The sequence below is a fragment of the Mastomys coucha genome, chromosome X (assembly GCF_008632895.1).
Source record: "Mastomys coucha isolate ucsf_1 chromosome X, UCSF_Mcou_1, whole genome shotgun sequence".
Classification (NCBI taxonomy): domain Eukaryota; kingdom Metazoa; phylum Chordata; class Mammalia; order Rodentia; family Muridae; genus Mastomys; species Mastomys coucha.
The window spans coordinates 139,964,346-139,972,609 of NC_045030.1; the positions used below are offsets into that span (position 1 = coordinate 139,964,346).

The 8,264-nt window shown below is 36.6% G+C and overlaps 1 protein-coding gene across 2 annotated transcripts in view; it reads left to right on the plus strand.

Moving 5' to 3' along the window:
• Htr2c (5-hydroxytryptamine receptor 2C) overlaps positions 1-8,264 on the plus strand; it is a 213,680-nt gene that overhangs the window by 154,595 nt on the left and 50,821 nt on the right. The window lies entirely within an intron of this gene.

Sequence of the window (8,264 nt, forward strand, 5' to 3'; positions counted from 1 at the left end):
GAGAAAGAAGACTTAATTGCTGTGTGGGGAAGAGAAATAAATACAATCCAGTGAACTCAAATTCAGTTACTGATAAGAGATTTTAGACTGAAGAGGGGAGAAAGAAGCATAGCAATGAGCCATCCTGGTCAAGATGTGTTCATCCTCATCATCCTCATCATCCTCATCATTTCAGCTCTGCTCCTACAGGGTTTGACAAAGAAATCCTTAGAAGATTGAATGTGCTGCAAAGAACTTAATGTTATCATCATTTCAGGAGAACAATATGGGTGCTTTAAGTTGTTAACTTTAGCCTAATGCTATAGCCTTGCCTCACAGCTAATTGCTTTCTTCTTGATGGTCTGTCCTTGGAGACATTGCTGTTCCTGGAATCTAAGATGACTGCTAGCTTACTACAGCTCTCTCACTTCATCCTTGAAGTTCTCCACTGCCCCCCTAATCACACATTCTACATATATCCTTCATTAGTTTCTTTCTATGAACCACACTTTCGATTTACTTTCCATGTCTTATAACTTATTCTGTTGCTGTTAACAAGAATGTTTTATTCTAAATATTTTGAAATGAGATCTAAGCATTATCCTGGCAGAGATGTGAGACAAAATGAATGCGTACAGGTTTGCATGCACACAAAGGTTCTGTTCTGTTTTGGTCAGCTACTTTATCCTCCCAGAAATTGTCTGCTTCTGTATTACTTGCTTCTGCAGGTGATTCAATTCTCTTTCAGTTGGATATAATTTGCAGCCACATTATCCACTCTAATTGCTTCTTACTGAAAGTTAGACATTTAAAGCAACATATTCTATTCTCATTGGGATGAAGTCTCCTCCTCCTCCTCCTCCTCCTCCTCCTCTTCCTCCTCCTCCTCTCCCTACTCCTACTCCTCTTCCTCCTCCTCTTCCTCCTCCTCCTCCTCCTCCTCCATGTTTTTTGTTTCACAGGTATGGTTCTTTATTGCTGTTTATTTTAGGGCCCTTCCTAGATTAATTCTACATTTTCTAAATTTCCTGCACTGTTTAGCTGTTGCTTTCTTTTCTGTCTTTTTTCTTGAGGTCTAGCTTATTTTCTGGCCTGACTTCTTATGAGTTGCTCTTTACATAGGAAAGAAGGCATAACCTTTAATCCCAGCACTTAGGACAGACAGGTAAGATTTTTGTGAGTTTGAGGTCAACTTGGTCAATACAAAGAGTTACTGGATGATCAGGGTTATAGAGACAGGCCTTGACTCAGAAAAAGAGTTCTTATTGAAAGATAATAGTTTAGAATTAAATAATAACCTTAGAATATTTTATGAATTGATGCAAGCCATTTTTCTTCTACTATGTCCTGACACAGTTTATTTCAGTCTTAGCTTTTACCTCTCATTTAAATAGAACATCAAGGGTAGGGAAAAGTTTGCTGTTAATATTATTATATTATTATTACTATTATTACCTATTCCTTCTCCTCTTCCTCCTCCTCTTTCTTCCCTTCTGGTTTTGTAGTAATGTACAATTTTAATATCCTGCAATATAGTGAAACATTATAGAATCCTCTTTGTTACTTTTATTCTCTTTACCAACCCTTAAGATTTTTTTAGCCAGCCTCTTCTTTGTTCTAAATAAATTCATAGGCTTATCCAAATGATGTGTTACTAAATACAGCTTATTGCTACTGTTCTCGATAATACTCCAGGGATAGGGGGTTTTCCAAGGAACTGAACTCAGAGTCAGGTCAAATAGCCAAGGCCCTGGGAATAAAATGCTGAAAAGAAAGTGTAAATAGTTAATAAAATATTGAATGTGTTCTAAGAATTGGATTAACATGATTCACCAGAACAGGTCATCTCCCAGGTCACCAGCTAATGTTTTTTTTTATGGCTATTGTGCTCTATTGCTATGGTAAGAGAGGAACAGGATTAGACTCAAGTTTAAAGAGTATAATCCCATTGCTTACTTCAATGTTCAGTAGGTTTTAGAATGCATATCTTTTAAGTTAGTTTATGTCTTTGATTATTTTCTAAAACTTAAGATTTTATGAAAGAATTTACCTAGGTCCTAACTCTGCATTGTAGGTGTATTTCTTGTAAATGCATCTTTATCCACCATTAATTTTCATGACAATTTCAACAAAAACCCCCCACATTATCTAATAAAAGCAAAATGGTTATTTCATAACTTCCACTACCTAATCTGTATTTGCTTTTACAACTGACCGAAAAGGTATAAACAAGTCACTTCATTTAGATGAGAATTCAAACATGGCTTATAAATTCACATTCCTTCCATATTAATTACATTGCTCATTGATTACACCAAATCCCTGGCAGGAAACAATTTAAAGTTGGGAGTTTACAGCTTGAAGTAAAATAATCCACTATGGCAGAGGCAGCATGGAAGCATGAGCAAGATGCCATCACATGGGATCTGCAGTCTAGAATGATGAATTCTGGTATCCAGCCACTGCATCTTCTACTTTAGTCTGAGACCATAACCCACAGGATGGTGCAATGCACATTCAGGGTGGTTGTCCATTTTCAGACAATCTTTTCTAGAAATGCCTTCAGAGTCATACCCCAAGACCAATTGACTCGGGATTCTAAATCCAATCAAGTATACCGTGAAGATGAACCATCTTTCTAAGAAAAATACTGAGGGGAGCAGATGCAGAGACCTACAACCAAACACTAGGCACATCCACGGGAACCCCACAGAAGAGAGGGAGGAAGGAGGGTCCAAGGACACCAAAATAACCTGGCCCAGAATCAACTGAGCAGTACTCAAGTGGGCTCACAGACATCAAGGGGACTGTATGGGTCTGAGCTAACTTCTCGGCATATAACACATGGTTGTATAGCTTCACATTCTTGTGGAACTCCCAACCAGGGGAGTGGGGGAAGGTATCTCTGAATCTTCTGCCTGTGCTTGTGTCCCTTTTCCTCCTCCTGGGTTGTTTCATCTAGATTTGATATGAGGCTGTGTGCCTACTCTTACTGTCACTTTTAGGCCATGTTCATTGGATAACTCTGGGATGTCTGTTTACTTTGAAGGGAAACCAAGGAATAGTAGATCTGGGGAAGAGGAGAGGTGGGAGAAGTGACTGGGAGGAGCAGAGGAAGGGGAAACTAGAGGAGGATGTAATGTATGAGGGAAGAATAAAAAAAATGTTTTATTAACATATGTTAAATACACTACTGTATAATATTTTTATACATGTACACTATAAAGCTCAACTGTATACACCACTCTCTAGCTATTACCCTCTTTTGTTACCCTCCCATTCTTGTCAAGACTTTACTCTTCACAGCTAGCCATATGTCTTCATTAGGCTTTTTTATCACTGTGATAAAACACCGTGACCAAAGAAATGTGGCAAGGAAAGGAATTATTTTGCTTATACTTCCCGGGAACATTCCATCACTGAGGAGAGTCTTGGTAGAAACTCAAACAGGGCAGGGACATAGAGGCAGGAACTAAAACAGAAGCCATTGAAGAAATGCTGCATTTTTTACTTGCCTCTTGTTGCTTGCTCAGTCTGCCTATTTATAACACGTAGGACTACTAGTCCAGGGGTAACACAGTGAGATGTGCCCTTCTACATCAATTGTTAATCAAAAGATGTACCACAGGCTCACCCAGAGACAATCGGGGGGGGTCATTTTCTCAATTGTGGTTCTCTCTCTCTCTCTCTCTCTCAGTATTTGTTTGATAGATTTTTATTATTATTATTTGTAATCTTCTTTTACAACTTAGTCTTTATCCCCTTCCAGGTCCACCTCTGACTGTTCCTCATCCCATACCTCCCTCCCACACACTGTCTCCAAGACGATGTCCCCACTCCCTACTCCCAACACACCAGGCCTCCCCATTCCCTGGGGCCTCAAGTCTACTGAGGGTTAAGTGCATCTTCTCTCACTGAGGCCAGACCAGGCAGTCCTCTACTCTATATGTGTCAGGGGCCTCATATCAGCTGATGTATCTTGTGTCAATTTCACATAAACAAGCCAGAAAAATTGACCCCTTGTGAGCCAAACACACAAATACATCAATGTATAACCTTACCTTTTCCTTTCTTGTCAACACTAAGATCTCATATTAATATTAATATCACCATATAAAAAAATCAAACCTTTTTATTTTAAATTTTATTCATACAATATATTTTGATCACATTCGCTTCCTTCTCCCAACTCCCAGATCCTTCCCACCCTCTTTCCTCACTCAACTCCATGTTCTTTCCCTCAAAATGCTGAAAAATGGAAATTAAGAAAAAGCCAATATTCTAATTCTTAAAAGTCCCACAGTCTGTAAAAATTCAAACACTTCAAAAATTCAACATTTTTAAAACATCAAGAGACACCGAATTCAACAGTGTAAAGAATTCAATATCTGATTTCTGTGATTCATGCCTGATCTTCTGGGCTCCAAAGGGGCTTAGAGAACCACAGGCTTTTAACACTCCCATTCACAGCATGCACACTTTGTTTCTTAGACTCTGGTCAGCTCTACTCTACTTCCACATCTCCTGCTGTCCTTGGCAGTCATCCCATAGTACTGGCATCTCCACATGTTTCTGATCTCCACTGCAACTTGGATGCACAACCACCAATAGCCTCTTTTGGTTATTCTTCGGGGACTCCAGCCCTGACATATGATGCCTGGTCTCAGATGCTTGCCATGTCTCTTTATGCCTTCAATACTGCCACCACATTACCACCTTTTGGTTGCTAGAATGAGGTATAGGCTTAGCTTTTTTTTTTTAATCAGAGCTTCAGTGTGCTGACTCTGAGGAAATCCCCTCAAAAGATTTTTTACCTCAACAATGCTAGTCCCTTTTAAGTTACGATGAATCCATCAGCTTCTGATAACCAGTTTTATTTGTCTTAGAGACCCAATGACTTTACTCCAACTGCTATGCTCTTCTGAATCGAAACTGATTCTTCAATACCAGCTGAGCAGATACCATAGTTTAATACAAAATAGCAAACAAAATCTCAGACTTCCACCACATGCCCTGGTCTGTCTTGTTATCTTCAACATTGCTGCAGAACTCAATATCTTTTCCTAGCCCAAAGTTCAAAAGGTACTACCACCCTCCCAAAACTGCATGGCCAGGTCTGTCAGAGCAATACCCCACTACAGTTACCAATTAATCTTTAAATTATGGTTCCTGTTGCTATGCCAAAACATTATCACCAAAAGCAATTTAATAAGAAATGCATTTATTTCACTTTTACTTCCTTATCAGAGTCCATCATTGAAGGAGAGGGAAGAAATCTGGAGGCAATAACTGATGCAGAGGCATGCAACAGTGCTGTTTACTGCCTTAATCACCATGGTTTGTTCTTCCTGCCTTTGGTGCACCCCAGACCACCATTGTAGGGGTGGCACTACCCACATTGAGCTCAGCCTTCCCACATCAAATTTTGATCAAGAAAATGCACCACAGACTTGCCCATTGGCAAATCTGTTGGTGACATTTTCTCAATTCAGGTTACCTCTTTCCAAATGACTCAGAATTGCATTGAGTTGACAACAACAACATAACAACAACAAACTACCAGCATATCCGCTTGTATTAAAAGCATTTCTAATGGAGTTAATTCTTAGCTTCAGGAGAGAGAATGTTTATGAGAGGGGGATACATAAATAAAGAAGTACTTTAAACAAGAAAGACAAGTAGGTCCAACGGAGCTCAGAGTTTCTGGCTTAGAAGACAACTTTATTCATATCTTGACCCAAAATAGCTATTAATTCTAGTTTATGCTAACATACAAGACAAAAAAAAGCAAAAATTTGAGATTTAAGAAATGACAAAGTTATGAAGAGACCATAAGTTCACAAGTGGGAGCTAGAAAAGCTAGTTATAAGGTTTTTGTAGAAATCATCAATATGTTTAAATCGAATTTACTTAGTGTCAGAACCTTGGCAGGTTATATTCTAATGAACGATTTCTCTATTATGAATTTCTTCACATTTTCCATTGGTAAATACTAAAAAGTAGTAGAAAAATATTGAAAACAAGATAGTGACTCCAGCATTACAAGCATCTATATGTGGAAAGTGAAACAATGTGGTTTCTTTGAGCCTTTTATTTGCAACTGGAAAGACTGGGTATTTTTACAGTTGCCTTTATAAAATATGATTAAATATTCTTGTGTATGTATGTGTGTGTGTGTCCTTTCTCTCTTTACTGTAACAACCTGTTTAACAAATTTAAATCTACTGTACACTGTATAATATGAAAGAAATATTTCCCTTTCTTCTTACTTGTACTTATTTCATGTCTTTCTACTACAGTATGGTTTTATGGTTTAGAATAAGAATATGTCTCATTCCAAAGAGCTAGCAGGGTCAAGGGGAAAAACAACTGTTGAAGAAATCTTCCTAGGCCATTTATTAATGGATATTAGTTATATAACAACACTCCAGTGTATTAAGCACTAGACTTGGCATGAATGCAGACATGGATACCATGGCCCTAACCCCCAAGCAACTTATTTCAATTTTAGGAAAAAACAATAACATAATTTAAATGGATTATGTCCTTTATTTCCTTAACTTAGGTAAAAACATCTGCTTTTCTTCACTACCTTTAATAATTTCTGAAGAAATTTCAAAATCGACAATAACAAAAATATTCAGTGACTAATACCAGCTAATGGAGAGATGTAATGGCCAATTCTAGCAAACACCATCAAGGCAAAGACATTTGTTACATTCCTTAGGTGAATTTCTGTAGAAATGTATAATACATGTCTATGCAACAGAAAATATTTGGCAGGAAATAAAAAGTACTAAACCATGTATAGGGAATAGTGTAAATATTCCATTTTCCAAATAGATTTTTAATTGTCAAAAAATAGAATGTGTATAGAATGTTTTGAAGGAGCTGTATCATCTTTCAATAATCATGAAATATCACCGAAGTAAAATGATATTACACAGAACTTTGTATTACATGGAAAGTGGTTGATAGTTCACACTTCTTTATTCTCATGTTGGACAAACTACCTCTTACATCTAAAGGAAAAAAAAATCTATCATCTAAAAGCCAGAGAAAGAATATCTAATTGGCATGTTACTGAAGCTTAGAGTTGTATATATTAATATTATAGCCCTTATTATATATCTTGTGTTTTAAATATTTTATGAGATAATAATTCATAACTGGTTTTTCTGGAATGTCACTTAACAAGTCCCAAATAAAAGTATTTAGGCAAATTACACTTAAGTTTACATGTCAGCAAGGTCTGATAATCTATCCTAGATGATTGATAGAAGATGATGATTAAACTTATCAAGAAAAAGAGAAAGGAAAAAGAGTTGTGTTTTAAAAAACAAAACATCCCCAAGCATACAGCTAAGAAATCAGCTTGAAAGTGAAAGTGGTCTATTGAGCACAACCTTTTTTTCTTTCTAAGTAAACCAGGAAAGCCTTAAACTAATATTCTTCCTACCAACCCCTGCAGCACTATGTTGAGCCTGAGTCATGTGTTAGTGTTTTTCTATGCCTCATATATATCTTGGCATACAAGAAAATAATACATATTTCATTTCCCCATTCATACATATCTTTGATGTCATTTCCATATTTTATAAGAATTCATCACTTCCAATTTGAAATCAGAGCTATCTAGATAATGCATTCTATATATGTGGGAGCAAAGATTATGATAATAGGTACAGAAAATTTGCCATACCAGATCGGCAATGGAATAATGCTTCAAGCTCCAGGCTTTGATCATTTCCCTTACTGATATGTCTTACTATTTTTGAATAGAGTTTCATAAACCAAAGACAGGGAAAAGATGAGTTTGTCCAAATAATGATACAGAATGTTAAATTCCTATGTATAAATGATCTCCCTTAACTGATAGACAAAACAGCAGCTAAAGGTTTCCACTGTAGAAGACATCTGGTAAAAGATGAAGTATCTCCTGAATGCAAAATTAATTCTTTGTTGTCTGAACTTTTGAAGTAAAAAATAAATGCCTAGACCTGCATTTCATTAAAAATATCAAAAAAATATGTAATGAAACTGGAAACACTAAGAAGTTTGTTACCTTGGAAAACTAGCTCATATCGTGAATATTTAACTCATTCATATATATTGTTTCCACATGTCCTCAAACACCTCCAAATTTAGGTTAAAAATGTACCCTTTCTTGAGATTTCAATGGAAAAAAACTACTGAGTTACATATCATTACAAACTACTGAGTTAAAAATACAGAAGAGAAAAGAATAATTGATCTTCCTCACCCAACCTTTTTTTTTTTTTTTT